The sequence below is a fragment of the Martes martes genome (genome assembly GCF_963455335.1).
Source record: "Martes martes genome assembly, chromosome: 3".
NCBI lineage: Eukaryota > Metazoa > Chordata > Mammalia > Carnivora > Mustelidae > Martes > Martes martes.
Window position 1 is genome coordinate 110,982,059 of NC_137890.1, and position 16,441 is coordinate 110,998,499.

The 16,441-nt window shown below is 39.4% G+C and overlaps 1 pseudogene across 1 annotated transcript; it reads right to left on the bottom strand.

Moving 5' to 3' along the window:
* Positions 1-554: 554 nt before the first annotated feature.
* On the bottom strand, positions 555-764 carry LOC308340074 (large ribosomal subunit protein eL38-like; annotated as a pseudogene). The gene has a single exon. The product of its transcript is annotated as a large ribosomal subunit protein eL38-like (transcript).
* Between the last annotated feature and the right edge of the window lie 15,677 nt (positions 765-16,441).

The following is a 16,441-nucleotide window of genomic DNA, read 5'->3' on the forward strand; positions in this document are numbered from 1 at the left end:
TTTCTAGGATCAAAACTGAAAGCAGGTAGATGTTGTGGTTGTGAAGCTAAGAATATCACATCTGCCTGAATTGAATACATGTTGAGGTTGCTGAGATTTGGTTCATTGAGCAACTGGGTGACTGACATATAGTTCAGCTATGACTGCACACTTGGAATTTCTTTTAGCAACTGAATAGGTGCTGTGTGTGTGTGTGTGTGTGTGTGTGTGTGTGTGTATTTACAAGACAGTTACCCAGCAGAGTTAGTTTAAGAATCAGGTGTCATTTCTTTCCTCAGATACCAAGAACCAGCTGTCTCACTGGAGTGCTGTTAGCTACATTGGAGGGAACAACTGAGAATGATAAAGAAGGTAAAAGGAAGTTGCTTGAAGGAGTTTGATTGAGTCCTGTTTCTTGGATAAACTACAGTCAGTCAAACATTCCAGAATATCTGCTTGCTAAGACTCAGTTTGTGCAGGTCTGAGTCACTCTTTGGGATATTATTTAATGCCTAGACTAAGTATTTTTTATGAATTTTTAAAATTTTAATACAATTGAAATCAGTGTGCCAGGTTCATTTCAACTCCTTCCCACCAAACTGAGGGGCAGGGTCTGCTTCAGTTCCTCTGCCTTCTCTTTGTCTGTGATGACAAGATATAAAGGTATCTGCTGCAGTGAACTTTAGACTTCACCCTATTCTTATTTTTTTTATCTCAACAGATTTGGCATCCTTTCACCTGGCCGTGAGCAGAGAGTGCTTGATTTTATCAATTCTATGAGGCATGGCTCAGAGGGACACAGGAGATCATGTGTCTGGCACCATGAGCTTCAAGAGACAAGGAGTAAACTAAGTATTCTTGAGTGTTTCCTGAGCAATGGAAAGTCATGGTGGTAGGTGCGAATGGTTTGAGTTGGTAGCTCTCAAATTGTAGCAGGCATCAGAATCCTCTGGAGAACCTTGAAAGCAGAGATTACTTGGGCCCATCCCCAGAGTTTCTGTTCAGAAGGCCAGGGGCAGGGCCTGGGAATTTGCATTTTAACAGGCTCCCAGGGGACGTAGATAGCACCAGTTGGGGGACTACACTTTGTGATCCATCAGAATCTCCTTGTTTCCATGTGTCTATTTTATAATAATCCTATCAAACTACATATTCAAATCTCTTTGAGTAAGCTCCACCCCAACCCTCAATCCCCAACCATTCAAATAATAGATGGGTGGGAAGTTAAAGTTCTTGGGTGAAAGTGACCAGTGGAGAGTCATGGAAATGAAGTCCATGATCAGAGGGACTGCTCTTTTTAAGAACCTGGCTGGCTTATTTTGAAATAAGCTGAATTCTAATACTTGTGGCAGAGACAATGAAACGCAAGGTTCTCTGATGACAAAAGTGATGACAACCGACCCCCCAGATGATCATCTTCACTTGTAAATATACCATGTGGAATTGGATGGACTCAGATAAGAAGGATCCTGTAGGGCAAGGTGGAAGGTCTGGATGCCAGGCACCTGCATGTCCCCCCTCACTCTGCAGTAGCCTCTAGAACTTTTCCTTCAATCATTTACTCATGCCATCATACATCAAGTGGTGGTTGAGTGCCTACTACATTCTAGGAATTGACCTAGATGCAGGGCTCACGACAAGATTGGGCATAGTTTCTATGCTCGTGGTGCTTCCCTCTCAGTGTGGGTGGGAAGAGGTGGAGGGAAGAAGACAGAAGGGGGGAGCGAGTGGTGATTGAGAGTGAGGTAGGGAGGGAGGAAGAGAGACAGAACATGAGCAAAAAAATAATCCAGAAAAATATCACGTAGCATAAGGAACGTGCAGAGAAATAAAACAGTGATTTGATACCAAAAGACAGGTTACAGAGTGGCTGTTTCGGATTGGGTGCTCAGGAAGGTCATTCTGGATGACATTTAAGCTGTGATTTGACGGACAAGAAGGAGCCAGCCATGTGAAAGATCGAGGGCAAAGAACCTTTCAAGCAGAGGGAGCAGCTGGTGTAAATGCCTCAAGGTGGGACTGAGCTGGCAAATTTAAGGAATGAAAGATTGGTGTGGCTTGACCATCCTGGGATGGAGCATGAATGATACCAGATGGGGCTGAAGGACAGGCAGGGGCCACTCTAAAGTCATTGATGGGATTTAAGTGTAGGTGTGAAAGACAAAACTATTGGCTGGTAGTGATCTGTTGTGATTGGTATCTTGCTGCTGCAGTGGACAGAACACCCCACAGAGTGGGGGGCAAAGTAGAAACAGGTGACTAGTTGGGAATCTATGTCAGTAGTACAGGGGAAAGGTGATGGTGGTACTGACTAGGTGTTGTGAGTTGGAAAATGGATTCTGGAAAAATGCGGTTAATTCGGCCTTACCAGTTGTTTGAATATGTGTAGAGAATGTGCATTCGAGAAACAGAGGCACCAAGAATTATCTCCAAGGTCCTTGCTATTCAATAATGTGATTTGAGGACGAGCAGCATCACATCCTTTGAAACTTGTTATAAATGCAGAATTATCTGCTATAACTCAGACCTACTGAATTAGAAGACCACCAGGTGTTTCATATATTCATTAAAGTTTGGGAAGCCCTGTGCTGGATTATTGTTTCAGTCTCTAGGGAGATTAGTGCTACTTACAGAGATGGAGATTCCTGGGGCAGAAGTCAGTTGGGACTGGGAAGAGGGAATCATACTTTCTCTTTCATGTGTATGAATTTTGGAAGATTCATTTGGCATACAAATGAGGATCTCAAGTAATGATTGGTTATGCAAGTTTGGATTTCTGGGGGATGATCATGGCTAGGGATCAAGATGTTGGATTCATTAGCATTTGGGTGGTGCTCATGACCCAACGAATGAATGGATGAGCTCACTAATGAGAGTGTGTAGATAGAAGAGAGGACCAGGAAGGAGCTGAGCCCTACAAAGTTTAGAAGCCTACACTTAGCTCAATTTAGATATAAGTTGGTATTTTTATTAACTAAGCCCCCTTCTAAAGATTATGTACAACTTTTGTCCTTCCAGTCCTCTGCAATGGCTGTCTGGATTGTGCCCTATTTCTGTAGTTAGCCAATGGGCATTTGTACCGGTGTCTACTTGGATAATGTAAACTTGAATTTTAGGGTTTTACCTAAAAGCTTTTTACCCAGCCCTCTCTGACTCTGGCCTGGTTTTGGATGCCAATTCTCTGTTTCTAGAAAATGCCCTGAGCATTGAGAGTGACGATTGTCTCTCATCTTTCTTTCTTGATGGAAAGAAGCAGCCGGTGATGTGACTTGATTCACATCTTTCAAGATCAAAGTACAAAAGATGAGGGCATGAAAAGCAAAGAAGGAAACTGGAGCTTGCTGGACTGTCCAGAATGATTCTCGAACCTTTGTTGTAAGCTAGAAGAAGGCAGAGATGACAGTTACATGTGGGAGTCCACCTAGGGAGATTTGGCTTGGAAATTAATTCTGACGCATTGTTTTAGACCAGATAGGCTAGGTAATATTGTAGCAACAAGCAACACTACAATCTCAATGGTTAAACAAAAGTTTGTTATTTTCAGTGATGCAGATCTTCTGCTGGCCCAGGCATCTTTCTGGGGGTCCTCCAGTTGGAAACCGAACATTCTGGGCTGTTTCTACCTCATGACACTTTTCTCTCGACATGGGGCTTTAGGGTTTGTCTAAGCAGAGAAAGAGAACATTAGGGATTATGCATTGGCTCTTAAGTACTTCCTCCCCGAAGTGGCCTCCATGTCCCAATCCACTGGCCAGCATTAGTCATAGTCCCACTCAACTGCAAAAGGGGTTAAGGAACTTAGTTTTCTGTGTATCTAGGAATGGTTGGAAAACCAAAGAGGGTGCTAGCAATGTCTGTTACAGACACCTTTGGGAAAAGTCCCTCTAAGCCTCATATTCTTTGACATTCAGATGCTTAGGGCACATGGGGTATGGCCTAAGTGGGAGGTGTGTAGGCAGAGGGGTGAGAATTTGTCCTGTTTTGAAGACATGCACTGATGTCTTTATCCCTAAGCCTGTGTGACAAACTTCCAAAAATTTTTCTTATAAGCCATCTTGGCCCAGAGACCAATAAGGAAAAACAGACTAATCTCCTTATAGCCATGAGTAAATAAATACACTTTTACGAGATATTTTATAAGGTAGTCAAGGACTTTGAATTAAGGGCCTAGATCTAGATCCTCCTAGGTACAAAATAGGCAAGCATGGATTTATGTATTTTTTAATTCTATTTCTTCCAAGGTTTGTCATAGAATTAAACATTAAAATAGAGTCCACACAGCAATGATGAGTCAGAAAGGGAATGTAGAAAGCTCAGGCACATACACAAAGGATAAACTGTGAGCCTCTCTGAAGGGCAGGAATGGGATCTTTCATTTAACACATCTTAGTTTGTTATCCTGGGAGCAAGTTTGATACCAGCTTCTCATTATGGGAATAGCCATCAGGCTCCACTGCCTTACAAATGTCATATATATGTGTATACAGTCTCACCTCTAAAATTTCAAGGTAATAGAAAGTAATCTAATTATGTGGATAATTAAAAACAACCAAGTGGAAGTTTAAAACTTGTACTTTTATGACTGCAGAGGAGACTATGAAAATGACAGGGTGTCTGGATGTGATCGTTGCACGCACTCAGATTAAATGAGTGCATTAGTTGATTGTTTCTGGTATGAAGATAAGCAGAGAAAAGTATAATAATGTTGGCATTTAAGTGGACCTAATTAGGCTTCAAGTTTAACACTCCATTAAGATGAATGGGAAAGGGTCACCCCTGTTCAAGCTGTGGCATTGTCTTAGCGTGTCTGGATTTTGCCTCTGAAGACAACAGTCTGTCAGCATACATTCTCAGAGTTACCCCTGGAAAGCAGACTGGAAATTTAATTCTTTTAAAATTAAATCTCAGATTCTGGAGGCCACAGTGAAATCCATGGGGAGACCTTAAATCTTCAAGTTCTGCAGCTGTATTGGTCAAACAACAACAGTACTGATAATACTTTCCCTTGTCTATAGGCACTTTCCTGTGTGGATTTTAGTTTGACCTGAATATGATCTGGTGAAACCAACAACCTCCAGTTTACCACTGAAGGACCCTGTCTGTAGAAGGAGTGAGTGACTTGGGTAAAGTTACAGAGCAGGTCACTGGTAAAGCCAGAAATAACATGGAGGGACTGCTCAGTTTTTGTTGCAATAGTTTGTCATCCATCAGGGAAAGGGAAAAAGGAATAATGATCTCATCTACTAAACTGAGTGCACATGCATTTGAAAGAAAACCCAGGAATCAAAGGGCCGCACAGCACAGTAGACCTGTTTATAGGGGGATGACCAGGTGAACCCTAGCATCCTGCCATATGGAAATTTGGCTCAGTGATAGGTGAGTAGGAAAAACCTTGAGTTATGACAATGGCCAAGGTGCACAGATATGGCCTGAAAGTTGGGAGACTCTGGAACACATTCATAGTCATCACCCAAAGAGCCACAGGGTTACCCTGTGCCTTTCACTGACTGGATTTGGAAACTAGATGTTTGGATATTGCTTAAGAAGAAGTCACATATGGTTTGAGTTGAATGGTTCGGTAATGGTTGTCATGATTTCCTGATTCTTTGGAAGGTGGTATGGCTGTATCTCCATTATCATGGGGTTGGCAATTTATAATTCTGGTTATGCTATATAGATTTCATTCATGTCATTGGACGATTTTTTTCTTGCTAAAATTTAGTTGCTTCTTTTTGAAATTGGTGAGATGATATACAGCCTGCTTATCCAAATTCTTTATTTTGTGGTTGTGTTCTTCAATAAAATTGTAGAAAGGAAGTTTTGGTATACAACTGGTACCTAGATAGGCCTATTACTATGTTGAGCTCTTTTCTAAATGTGAAATTATTATAAATTTTGGAATCTTTTAAATGGGTCCAATTGTAATAAAATAATGGCAGTATGTTTTTATTAATCATTGATCTTAGGCTTTTGGAGTTGGATGGAAGGAAATGTGGTTCGTAGAGCCAAATAATTACTAATACTGAGATTCATTATTTCAGATCCCTGACTGATGATGTGCTTTAGCTCAAACATTTCTAATAATGGAGAGTTGAGAATGGCACGATCATTTCTAATGTTGATCATCTTGAATTATTAGTTCTTTTCACTCTGTCTTGTAATATCTATACTTACTGATACTAATCTGACTCTGAGAATACAATGCCTCTTCTATCTGCTATTGATAGCTTTCAGATACCTGAAGCAAGTGATCATGTTAGTCCCTTTGTTTTCTCTTTTTCATTCATTATAGGGCTTTCAGAAGTTTTCAGAAACTTTTCTTCAAAGTTTTCCCCCAAGTTTTAGTATTATGTGAAGGTTCAACCTAGCTTATAAATGCCCTATGGTGTTATCATTAATACTTGGTTATTCTTACTCATTAAGAACAGATAAGTTAGTATTTGGAATGCATTCATTTTCACAGTATATTTTGGCTTTTAAATTGTTTTTGTTTTAGGGAAAATGAAATTCATTTGGGTCTATCCTAATTAAATATTTTCTTTGTAGTAAGTTATTTGTAATAAATTTGCTCCAAAATGAATCATTTAATACCATTTCCAAAATGCATGGACAAGATAAAAACCTGTAAGTGGGGTACCTGGGTGGTTCAGTGGGTTAAAGCCTCTGCCTTCGGCTTGGGTCATGATCTCCAGGTGCTGGGATCAAGCCCCGGATTGGGCTCCCTGCTCACTGGGGAGACTGCTTCCCTTCCTCTCTCTCTGCCTGCCTCTCTGCCTACTTGTGATCACTGTCAAATAAATAAATAAAATCTTAAAAAAAAAGATAAAAACCTGTAAGTGACAAAAAGAAATAAGTAGAAAAATAAGATAGAACTGGGTAAAGTTCATATAAAATACAATTATGAGGTTATTACGTACTTATTTGTGGTGGGTCCAAATTGGATTCTTAACTTGTTAGCAGCCAACTTAAAGAAAGAAATAAGATCAGTTATGAGACTAATAGCATCTAAAATGATTCAGAGACAATTGGAAGAACCTTGATTCCTCATACTGAGTCCCGAGAACACTTTTTCCTGAGTTTGCAAAGAGATGACTCTCTATGATGAAGTAAGAGTATCTTCAACAACATTTTGCTAATGAATTCCACAACAGATTTCACAGGACTCTTTCAGGATAAAGTGATAAAAATTCCCCAGTGCAATTGCCTGGTACTTAGTAAATGCTTATAATGGGTTAAATTCCCTCCCTGCCCCCCCCCCCCCAAAGAAGTTGAAGTCCTAATGCCCTGTACCTGGGAGGGTTACTTTATTTGGAAATAGGGTCTTTGTAGATGTAATCAGGATAAAATGAGATCATACTAACCTAGGGTGGGCCCTCATCCAATATGACTGGTGTCTATAGAAAGAGAAGCAATACAGACAGAGACATCAAGGGAATATGGCCATGTGAAGATAGAAGCCGAGATTGAAGTCATGTTGCCACTTGCCAAGGAGCACCGGGGGCTCTGAGGAGCTGGAAGAGACAAAGAAGCATCCTCCCTTCGAGCTTTCAGAGGGAGTGTGGTCCTGCCAACACATTGATCTTGGATTTCTAGCCTCCAGAACTGTGAGAGAAGACATTTCTGTTATTTTAAGCGACTTGATTTGTGATACTTTGTTATCCAGGCAGCCCTCGGAAACTATACTGTGCTCAATACATATTTATTAATGTTTGGATGAATGTTATGGACCACTTGACTGATAGGAAAGGGCTGCTCAGAAATTTAGAGACTGCTATGATCGACTAAGAATTAAATGGATATATTCTCACTGGATATATTTATAGTCATTTCTATTTTCACTAAAGTCAGCATTTCTGCATAGAAGATTTACTTATTGTGGGGTTATAATTAATAAACCATGATCAGGAGGTTTAATGTGTAGATTTGGCCACTACAAGCCACCATTTTGTTTCCTGTGACCTAGAGCTCTTCTTAGAGCTTTGTGCAGTATCCAGCATACAGTAGGTAGTCAATAAATGTCTATTGGAATTATATGGTAAATTCTATTATTACATAATTAATAATGAGGGTAGAGGAAGGTCTCATCCCCAAATGCCATTATTATTATTATTTTTAAAGATTTTGTTTATTTACTTGAGGGAGAGAGAGCATAAAAGGGAAGGTCAGAGGGAGAAGCAGACTCCCCGTAGAGCTGGGAGCCCGATGCGGGGTGGGGGGGGGCTTGATCCCCAGGACTCCAGGATCATGACCTGAGCCGAAGGCAATGGCTTAACCCACTGAGCCACCCAGGTGCCCCTCCCCCCCACACATGCCATTATTATAAAGGAGACATATCACACCTATATATTTTAATTAGCAGTGTCACAGGAATCCTGTTACTTACCCTTGTGAATTTTACTAAGTATGAGTGTTCATGCTTCTTTTTCATTAGTCCTTTTCTCAAAACACATATTCATGACTTTAATCCTTATCATTTCTTACTGTCTTCAAGAAATCAAATAAATCAATGACTCCCTAAACATCGAGAAGAAGAGAACATGAAAAATGAGCCAACAGGAAAAGCAAGGTCTTGATTCTGGTTGGAACACGGTCTACCAAAGTTTTTCGAGGCCAGTTTCAGTCTCTCGAGTACTGGCTTCCCTCCTACTCCTCTATCCTCCAGGCAGTCAAATGTTATGATAAGATAAAGGCAGCCACGAGTGGGTCATCTGCCCACTACAAATTATGAAAGCTCACCAAACACAGATGAATACCATGCATGGTGAGCTCATTTGGAGAAAAAAGATTTCACATTCTTTTCAATAACCTAATATTTAATTCAGAATGATAAAGCTTTTGAGAATTACTGCACTCCTATGCATAGTGGTACTTTGAACTTGAAAAGGAGAGATGAGGTCTCTCAGGTTTTCAGTGCTGGAGTTATCATTCTGGACCTGAAAGGAAGGCATGAAAAAGCCATAAGAAATAAAACAACAACAACAAAAAAACAAAACCAAAAATGTCATGGGCAATCTCTAGGGGAACCCATGGAAATATGGAGTGCTTGAATGCTCCTGTGTTTGCAAAAAGTTCTGTTCTATTCATCCGTCCTAGGTTCATCCCACCGGCAGTCCCACCCCTGTCAGAAATAATAATGGAGCACAATCTCGAAACTGCCCTGCCCTTGCAACATTCACAGGTTCTCTCTCCCCCCAAATTTGAGCAGAGGCACTTTTCCTTTCTAAAAAGCAGCATCTGGCCTCTTCGTGCGCTCATTTGCATGCCAATACTGGATTGCTCTCCCAGCGCACAGCTATTTAATAGTGGTGCTGGTGTCCGAGCTCTGGGAACAAACCAAATGGTTTGGGTGTGCTTTTGTGTGCAGTGCGGGTCGTTGCTACAGTGTGCTTATTAAGAATAGTACACATTCATTATAACAAGATTGCTCTTTTGCTCAGGGGCCATCACGGCGCATTCTGTAAATGAATTAACAGTAGCATGCATTTGTGTATTATGGGCCCAGAAGATGCATTTGTTTATTAAATAAATCTGCAACACAGAAAGTATAGTTGGAAAAAAAAACTAGAAAATAGAGTGCGCATGTACAGTAGCTATTTGTTTTTTTTTTTTTTTTTTGAAACCTCAACATCTTGGCGAGTTTTCCTCCTTTGTTTCTTTTAAATTACCAGACATCACAGGCCACACTATAGACTACCAGCCTGCAAAAATTGATGTTAAAAAAAAAAGAAAAAAGAAACCAAATTTAAGTTGCAGAAGCACAAAACATTTCCAGAAGTGGTTCTGTAAATAATCACATACCTTTAAAATGACTCAGTATTATGATTCTTTTGTTTCCCTTTAAGTTCTCTTGTTTTTCTTTAAGTCATTTGTTATTATTTTTTAAGTTAATTTTTATTTTTGGCTAAAATGTAGCTTACATCGCATATATGATTTCCCACATTAAACTGTGTTCTCTGTTGAAATATAAACTCTGCTTTTGGGACATTCAGCTAATATTGATCCATCGATTTCCAACCTTTGGCCCAGGTATAGCTAGTATAAGTATATTAATAAACATGAGTCAGTCTGTTGGATTTTATTCCTGTTCACTAATGATTTTTTAAAGCCCAGTGGCTGTTCACAATTGCACTGAGAACTCAGAGTATGGTTTAGCTGTGGCTATTCGGTATTTCTTTCCATTTATATTTTGTATCTTGCTGTTTTTAATATGTAATCTGGTATGTTGTTCACTGAAAGTATAACAGAAAGAAAATGGGAAGATCTTAAAATATGAAATGGTGAGAGTCTAAAGCCACAGCTGGGATAGTAGGAAATCTATTAAAATGAACTGAGGAAAAAAAAGGAAAGAAGAAACAGTCATAGTCCCAAATTTTTGAAATTCTTATGTTGTTTAAAGGATGGATGTGTTTTACAAAGGTAAACTAATTTCATATTTGATTTCTTGAAATAAATAATAAAATCCAGGGATAGTAAGTAAAATTTGCCAAAATATTTTAAAAGTGAAAGCCTGGTAGAATGAGGGGATGAGGATTTCATAGATTTTTAGCTTAGCAAAAGATCTATGACACTATTAAAAAAACACCCAGCTAATTAGTACATCTGCAATCTAAAAAAGAAATGTGTTTTGTAAGAAAAATGGCAGGACTGATATAAAAGATATTCCACATGTAGCAAAAATACATAGCTGACTGAGGCAGGATTATACTTTTCTTTCCCATGGAATCTTCAATACTTCCCATTTTGTCCTTAAAAAATAATATTCAGCTCTGCTATTTATTGTGTGTGTGGGGGGGGGTCCCCAGCAAATCAACAACCCACCATTGTAGCAATTGATTTGAGAATTATGTAAGGGAGAAGAAAAATACTTGAAACTCGGTTCCTTTGCTTTCATCCTTTTTTCTTGGGGAGGGGAGGGCAAAAAGCTCGATTTTCCAGAGCATTTTATTTATTCCACGGCAGCTTTTAGAGAGGCCAGCCAATCAGAAAGTCTGTGAGGGCCCGGGCCCAGACTCAGTGCTGAGCTCCAAATGTGATTCCAGTCCTGACAGGGGGATTATAGGAAACAGATGACTTACGCTTCTAATTTGTGGCCTTAAATTGCAAACAGAATTTCAGGAGTCGAGCAGAGTAATAAATGGCAATAGAAAAAGCCACACACAGCCAAATCAGTATGTGGTGGTTGTAGGTTAAACTAAATGGGAAGAGACAGGTTATGATGGTTCAGTGTATTACAGAGAAGAAAGTCTTAAATTACCAGTGCTGAGAGGTATTGCTCCGCGGTAGACAGGGTGGACTGCGCAGTCTACAGATATCCCAAGCAGAACAATAAAAAAACAGGTTTAACATAGAACCTGTTGCTGGAGGAATCATTTTTTCCCCTTTTAGAAATGGAAGCGGTGTTTTATGTTTGTTTTGACCTCTGCTGTATACTTAGCCCCTTCACATCTGTTTTCGACCGTTGCCGTTTTTCACACCAAATTAAATGTCGAGGAGTCAGATAAAATAAGTTCGAAATATGTCCGAATTATTTTTGTTGACTTCCAACAAATGTCTTAGTAACTCTTTTCACATGGAACGATACCATTTAAATGCCAGCGTAGAAAATTATTTTCCTTTCAACATTTTAGGAGCTAAAGGAAGGAATTTTGAGGTGTACTTAAACTTGGGAAATATTGCATTGGCCTTTTTGGTAACTTGCATGACGGTTTCAGGCTTGCTTGAAGGCCATTCTGCCATATAAAGTTATGTGCGTTTGTTGGATAGAAATTCCAGAGAATTGTTTAACAACAGCATATAAAAAAGCCATTATTCAGACCTGCTTCAAACCATAATACCAGTTAGAATCAAAAGAGATCTCCTGTTTACCATGGAGAAACCAATGTGCAGGTAATCTCTAAATGTGTCTGTTAATGTGTACACGTGTGTCCGAGAAACAGTTAAGACCATCATGACACGGATTTTCATTGTTATAAGAAGTCTGGCTGTCATAAGTCTGTGTTATAAAAATTTAAAAAGTGGCATCACATTTTTAACTTCTAATAAATACTGTGATAAAGGTAAACTTTCTTTGGAAAGAATATCATCTTTTAAGATCTAATACGTCTGTATATCAGAGACTGACAACTAATTCATGATAAAGATTGATTTGGAAATAATTACCCCATCCTGTATTATTTATTGCCAATATATCAAAATAACATGTTCCTAGTGAAAGGAACAGGGCTCACGGTAGTTCACGATGCTGGTTTGAAGTGGAGCCAAGTAGAAACTACAGTTTTTCTCCCACTGTCCTTATGAACAACCTATCTATCTATTACACTAAATTTCACATCTTTTAACTGCTGTATTAACTTTGAATTTGAGTCTTTTGCTTAATATGCTGAAAAAAAGATGTTGTCTGATGGGTAACCTGGGGAAAATGAACTATTTTCATTGTGCTCTTAACCAAGTCTGTTGATAATCATTGAAGATGACTGGCTAAATAGATTTTGATTAATCACTTGCAAAAATTATGCTTGTTAGAACCACTTTATATTCTGTGTCATGGTGATAGCAATGTAGGTTATAGCTATTTCTTTGTAGATGGTGTGGGGTTTTTTTTTGGTTTTGTTTTGTTTTTAAATCACCTGGCAAAAAGAGAAAACAAACCTTAGTTGAAAGCTTTTGTCTCTAACAGAAAACTCTTTTCATGCCTGCCTTTTTTTTTTTTTTTTTAAGAAGTGCTCAATTATTATTTGTGTCATAGCGGGAAGACTGGGTCTCTATAGGGCCTGAACCTTTTCAAACAGGAGATAGCTTTTGTTTTTTACCCCATCAACACCGATCACCTAATTAAATCTGATATCTCTGGCTGAAGCGAAATGATTTGTAATAGTTCTTTGGAGTTTACTTAATTAGTTTCGATGTCTTTTGTGTGGTAAATGTGGTGATATTTTATAAAATGGAATTGAGAAAAGAGGAGGCAGAATGCACTCTTGTGAGGGATGGGGCAGAGGGAGGTGAGAGGGAGGGCAGACCCGTATGGCCAAACCATGAAAGCAAGGTGTAGCCCCAATGCAAGGCCTTGCAGACTGGAGTCATTCATTAGTTGAGATCATCAAAGAAGATCTGACCTGGAAAAAGGCTTCCTGTCAAACGTAGGCCTGGGCATCTGTCAGGGCCTCAGATTCTACACCTTGATCAGCCCAAGACACTGACACCATTTTCTTTAACAAACACCAACAGTCTTTTTTCTCCTTCATTTTAACATTTCTCAGGGGCTGGATTCCCTTTCTTCTTCCGCTCTGTAGAGAGTAAAGGGAGCTTGTTAACTTGCTTAGATATTTTGACTGTGGATGCTCTTTGGCCACTTGCCTGTGGTAACAGTGTCAAAGCATAACTTGGTATAATTGCTGTATTTGCAGTCAGAAGAGTGTTCTGTCTTTATGTTCAAGCTGCTGAATAAAAAGGAAGTGTCATTTTGGAAAATCCTGTAAATTATCCTCAAAGGTCTGGCAAAATACAATGAGTGACATACCTGGTATGTCTTTGTTCATTGCCAAGCTGCAGAAGAGTAAAATAATGGGGTTTTAACTAGGTGAATTGAAAAGCTATACATTCCCGTGTTGGTCCGGCTGAGACTGGTGCACAAGAACATAAAATCAAACTTAAAATGAAGGCAGTAGAACTGGGATTTTTATAATTTAAAAAGTAACTGAAAAGTATTACAATTTTTTTTATCCCTCATGTCACAGTTTATATGTGGTATGGGTTAGAAATGACCATTTTTGATGGATCTTCATTTAATAAGGATGTCCATAATTCACAGATATTAGCAATACCCATTCTGCAAGTGGAAATTAGGATTGTGGTGGAATCTTATCTTATTGATGAGTAATCATAGATGGCAACCTAGACCCGTATTCATTATAAGATGCACTTCTAAAGTGAGAGAGTTGTATTCACTCTGTATTTTGTATGTTTTCAGAGTCATTTTGGTAAGAACACTGCAAGATGGGATTTGTGGGGTTTTTTTTCCCCTTAGCACAGAACGATGTGAAATTTGAAGCAAATGATGACTATGGCTATTCTTCTGGTCGTTTCTGAGTGAGATGCCTGTGTGCACCTCTTCAAGGATAATCCTCACAGAATGGGTGCCAGCTTTTCATTACATAACACTGATAGGCATGAGGCTGCCAATGCTGGCATTCTTCAGTCTGAGAAAAATGATCCTTCCAGTTAAGTAGACCCTTCCTGTGTCTCACAACCGTACAAAACCGTGTGCTGCTGGAAGGTAATGGCTAGTAATGAGCGTGGCAGGCAGGTAATGACCTGAAATCACCTGCCAATTGTTTCTGAGTGTTTGCTCTCTTTCAAAGTCTGGAGGGGTGGGACAGTCATGGGGGCGCTGTATGGATGCAGATGGAGAAAAGGGAAGGCCCACAACCAGGGAATCTCTTTCCGAATAGAGCATCTCCCCATTTGTTGCTTATTTTAGCCCCACATCCTCCCCGGGGGGCTCCACAGAGGCATTGAGAACTGGCAGGTTACTTTACCTGCCTGCTGCTCCTACTGGGAGAGATGGTGCCTGTTGAGAAATTCTTTGCTGTTCTGGAATCAAACCAACCTTCTCGGTTTCAGTTTCTGCACTAGAAAATTGGGATTCAGAGAGTAATGGCAGCTCAGCTTGTTTGTAAAGAAGCATGAATTACTCAAAGCCAGATTTTGTTTCCTGGTTATAGCCTATTTCTTTCTCTTTTATGAGATTTCCCCCACATCATGGAGAGCCTGTGGTGTTAAAACGAGAGAGGCTGGGTAAAGAGCCTATGAGAAACTGAGACGGGATCACTTCTCTAAGGATCTTATAGAGGCCTCAGACCAGCACTCACACACAAAAGTCCGTATGGGGTACAAATGAGTAACATAACTGAAAATATTGAGAGAGGGGGATGGGAGGGAGGAAGTAATAGTGAGCCGGATAGCTTGTGGTTTCTCTAAACTTGAATGAATTCCATTCTGCTCCAGCCAATTGCTAGAATATGGATATAGGGAAGACAGAATTTCTAATATTTCTCTAAAGAAAATTTATTTGAGTATAGTTGATGTATAATATTACATTAATTTCAGGTGAGCACATAGTAATTCAGCTTTTCTATAAGTTATGCTGTGCTCACTGATGCGGGAAACAAAAGCAAAAGAAAGAAAAAAAAAATATATATATACTTACTACTTACAGCCCATTGACGATTCCTTGAAATAGGCAGAGTGACATCCCTCTAGGAACTCAGCTGCCTCAATGTTAATACTTTGGTAAGGGCAAGAGGCCCATGATTATGGCCTGACCCCCAGGATCCTGTAAGTCTACTTTAACATACAAAAATTCCTTTGGAAACTTCCTTTATCTCTACTTCCCAAGATACATGTTGGCAGTCATCCTCCAGGCATATGGCCCACCGATATATATCTGAAGGGTCTCATGACTAGGGTTTTACTAGATAGTAATAAATGACCTTTTCCTAACAATAGCTAGCCCCCTCAAGGTCCTGGAAACTTTCCAAAATTCTTCAGAGACTTATACTATCCCTAACCCCCTCTCAACTTGAAAGTATATAATTGGCCGTTCTTTCTGCCCATGGGTCTGTCTCTGAGCTTTAATAAAACCAGCTTTTTGCACCAAAGATATCTCAAGAACTCTTTCTTGGCTGTTGGCTCTGAACCCCAACATTCCCTACATCACTCACTGTAAGTGTAGCTACCATTGGTCACCACACATCACTATTACAATGTTATTGACTATATTCCCTATGCTGTGCCTTTTATTCTCATGAATTATTCATTCCATAATTGGAAGCCTGTATCTCCCACTCCCCTTCACCATTTTGCACACCCACCCTACCCCCTTCCCTCTGGCAACCATCAGTTTGTTCTCTGTATTTGCAATTTTGATTCTTTTTGTTTGCGTGGCTATTCATTTGTTTTGTTTTTTGAATTCCACATATGACTGAAATCATATGGTATTTATATTTCTCAATCTGACTTATTTCACTTAGTGTAATACTTCTAGTTTCATCCATGTTGTTGCAACTGGCAGAACTTAACCTTTTTTATGACTGCATAATATTTCACCACAGCTGCACGTGTGTGTGTGTGTATGTGAGTGTATACCACATCTTCTTTGCCCATTCACCTATTGATGGAGACTTAGGTTGCTCCCATATCTTGGCTATTATAAATAATGCTTCAGTGAGCTTAGGGCTGTATATATCTTTTTGAATTAGTGTTTGTATTTTCTTTAGGTAAATACCCAGTGGTGGAATTATCGGATCATATAGTATTTCTATTTTTAGTTTTTTAAGGAAACTCCACACTATTTTCCATAGTAGTTATACCCCTTTGTATTCCAATCAACAGTGTACAAGGGTTCCTTTTTTCCTACATCCTCACCAACACTTGGTATTTCTTGTCTTCTTGATTTCAGCCATTC